The sequence below is a fragment of the Magnolia sinica genome, chromosome 3 (assembly GCF_029962835.1).
Source record: "Magnolia sinica isolate HGM2019 chromosome 3, MsV1, whole genome shotgun sequence".
Classification (NCBI taxonomy): Eukaryota; Viridiplantae; Streptophyta; class Magnoliopsida; order Magnoliales; family Magnoliaceae; genus Magnolia; species Magnolia sinica.
Genome location: NC_080575.1, coordinates 50,800,143 through 50,803,970, shown reverse-complemented (window position 1 = coordinate 50,803,970; position 3,828 = coordinate 50,800,143). Strand labels below are relative to the sequence as shown.

At 39.6% G+C, this 3,828-nt stretch overlaps 1 non-coding gene across 1 annotated transcript; it reads left to right on the top strand.

Moving 5' to 3' along the window:
* Positions 1–3,355: 3,355 nt before the first annotated feature.
* Positions 3,356–3,462, top strand: LOC131241863 (small nucleolar RNA R71). Its single transcript, XR_009169429.1, has one exon. It is a non-coding gene; the product is annotated as a small nucleolar RNA R71 (small nucleolar RNA).
* The last annotated feature ends 366 nt before the right edge of the window (positions 3,463–3,828 follow it).

Sequence of the window (3,828 nt, the reverse complement as noted above, 5' to 3'; positions counted from 1 at the left end):
ATTAGAGAGATCAAGGTGTGAAAGATGGTCAGCCACTACTTTATCTACTCCCTTTTTATCTTTTATTTCCAACTCAAATTCTTAAAGTAGGAGGATTCATCTTATCAGGCGGTGCTCAGTATCATTCTTAAAAAGAAGATACTTGAGTGCCGCATGATCTGTGTAAATGACAATCTTGGATCCGATCAAGTAGGACCTAAATTTGTCCAAAACGAACACTATGGCTAAGAGTTCTTTTTCAGTAGTAGAGTAGTTCACTTGGGTAGGATTTAGAGTTCTACTTGCATAATGAATAACGTAGAGCTTCTTTTCTTTTCTCTGGCCTAAAATTGCCCTAAGAGCATAGTCATACGCATCGCACATAAGTTCAAAACAAAGGCTCCAGTCGAGTGGCTGCATGGTAGGTGTAGTGGTTAACATGCCCTTAAGCTTAGTAAAAGCTTCCTGGCATTGCTCAGTCCACTCGTATGGTGCATCCTTTTGAAGTAAATTACATAGAAGACGAGAGAGGTGACTAAAGTCCTTTATGAATCTTCTATAAAACCCAGCGTGTCCTAGAAAGGATCGCACGTCTCGTATGTTCTTGGGTGGAGGTAGGTTAGAGATACGACCAATTTTTTCCTTATCTACCTCAATTCCCTCGGACGAGATGATATGTCCAAGGACAATTCCCTTATGAACCATGAAGTGACACTTCTCCTAATTCAGTACCAAGTTCTTTTCCTCACATCGCTTCAACACATTTTTCAAGCACTCACTGAAGGATGGAACAAAGACCGAGAAATTGTCCATAAAGACCTCTAAATATTGTCCTACCATATCTAAAAAGATACTCATCATACATCACTGAAAGGTGGCGGGAGCATTACATAGTCCAAATGGCATCCTTTGGTAAACAAAGGTGTCAAAAGGACATGTGAACGTGGTCTTTTCTTGATCTTCAAGGGCTATCTCGATCTGGTTGTAGCTCGAATATCTATCAAGGAAATAGTAATAAGAATGACCAGCCAGCCTTTTCAAAATTTGATCAATGAAGGGCAAAGGAAAGTGGTCCTTCCTCGTGACAATATTCAACTTCCTATAGTCAATGCACATTCTCCAACCAGTAATGACTCTAGTTGGCACAAGTTCATTGTTGACATTAGATACGATGGTGATTCTGGACTTCTTAGGAACCACCTGAGTTGGACTCACCCATTGACTATAGAATATATGGTATATGATACCCACATCCAATAGTTTAAGAACCTTGGCCTTAACCACCTCCTTCATGTTTGGATTTAATTTACATTATGGTTGTCGTGAGGTCTTCATATTATCCTCAAGATGAATGCGGTGAGTACAAATCAAAGGGTCAATTCCCTTAAGGTCCGCAATCAACCATCCAAGGGCTCTTCTGTGCTCAATGAGAGTAGAGATGAGCATACTCTCTTGTTCTTGCTCAAGGTGGGAAGAAATCACCACCAGATAATCTCATCTTGACCTAAATAGACATATTTCAAATCAGAGGGCAAAGGTTTTTAGGTCAAGCTTCGGTGCCTTGAGGTTAGATGGTGGAGGCACTACATCAGTTTGGGGCAATTCTTTAAATTGTGGACTCCACAGGTTAACTTCAAGTACTGGCATGATATCAAGCATGGATCCCATCTCCCTAATCATGTCATCATCAAAATCATGGGAGTGGGCCAAGTAAGTCTTTAGAGGGTCAAAAGATAAGGTCAACAGTGTTCTATCTTCCACGAAAGAGACAATCATGTTAAATCGTGGAAATCGTCATCATCCTCTAATTGTATGCCTGTGTTGAAAAGGATATTCATCTCCAACGTTATATTTCCAAAAGACATACTCATGACTCCATTCCTGCAATTAATGATTGCATTTGAAGTAGCAAGGAATGGGCGACCAAGAATGATAGGAATTTGAGTGCTCATGTTACTGATGGGTTGCATATCCAGGACGATAAAATCTACCAGGTGGTAGAATCTGTCAACATGGACCAACACATCCTTAATTACCCATCTCGGTACATGAACTGAGCGATCAGCAAGTTGTAATGTGCTTAGGGTGGATTTCAATTCACCCAAACCTAGATGTTTGTAGACCAAGGGATCAGATTTACGCTTGCTCCTAAATCAAGAAGTGCATGTTCAATGTGGTAATTTCCAATTACACATGCGATAGTTGGGCTACCGGGATCTTTGTATTTCTGTGGCACATTTTTCTTTAGGATGGTACTCACTTTTTCTGTCAGAAAAATTTTCTTTTTGATACTTTGCCATCTTTTGGTCGTACACAAGTCTTTCAAAATTTTGACATATGAGGGAATTTGTTTCATGACATCAAGTAAAGGAATATTGACCTTCACTTGTTTCAACACCTCTAGAATGTCCTGAGAGTTAAAAAGAGGTTTTGGTGTAACCAACCGTTGGGGGAATGGGGCAATCAGCTTGCCTTGAAGTTTTAGTTTCGATTCTTGTGGAGCAGTGCTAGGTCTATTATCGTTATCCTCTTCCGAGTCCTTTGGGTTTTTTGCCCTTACCGGAATAGATTTGTCAATTATTTTCCCACTCGTAAGAGTAGTGATAGACTTAGCTTGCTCCATCTGATTTGAAGAGCTTCGATCACTTATCTCATATTGCGGTTTGGGATTGGGGAGAGGTTAAGCAGGAAGCATCCCTTCCCCCCAATTGTTAAGTGCGACACTATCCTTTGAATAGATGATGTAAGTGATCTTAAAGCCAATTTAATTTACTGGTTGAGTAGCTCTTGGTCTCGAATTTGTTTCTGAACTAGATCCTCTTGAGGTTTCCCTTGATTTGGAATTTGATTAAAGAAACCTTGAGAGGTAGCAGTTTGTCCATTCCTCCAACTGAAGTTTGGATGATTTCTCCAACTAAGATTGTATGTATTGGAAATAGGTCCATTGAAAGGTCTTTGGTAATTGTTCACGGTATTAGATTGGTCATTCAACACCTCTTGAAAGGCAGGTTTGTTGGACAATTTTCAGTTGTGTGAATGTTACAAGCGCAAATACCGCAAACAATTTCATTAACCTTATCCCGTTTAATTTCATGGCCTCAAATTTTCTAATAAGATTAGAAACTTTAGCATTGATATCATCCTCCTCTTTCAGAAGGTATAATCTGACCCTTTCCTTTGATGAGTGAGCCTAGAAGTGGTGTTTGATTTTGGGTAAGTGTCCCATGATTGTGTGTTTTCAGCAAGTCTATCTAAATAATCTCACACATCATCGACATTTTTATTTATGAATTCCCCATTGGAAATTATCTCAACCAATTGGCGCATGAAAGATGTCCGTCCATCATAGAAAAAGTGTGTAATGCACCACGTTTGAAAATCGTGTTGTGGGCATAAACTAACAAGATCCTTGAACCGCTCCCAACATTAGAATAATGTTTCATCCTCCTTTTGGGCAAAGTTCATTATTGACTTTCTAAGGGTGTTTGTTTTATGATGTGGAAAAAATTTCTTTATGAACTCCCTTATCATGTCATTCTATGTACCAATAGATCTGGGACGTAGTGAATGCAACCACGTCTTAGCTTTCTCTTTCAAAGAGAAGGGAAAGAGTTTTAATCTAACTGTTCTTCAGACACGTTAGGAAAATATAAAGTGGCTATGATCTCATCAAACTCCTTTAAGTGTAAATATGGGCTTTTAGATTCAAGTCCATGAAATTTTGGAAGGAGTTGGATCACCTCCAGCTTTATGTCCATGTGTCCCATATTTTCTGGAAAAACCATGCATGAGGGCGTGCTCGCCCCCCCTGGCTATAAATAATCTCGTAAAGTACGAGGCGGGGGTACT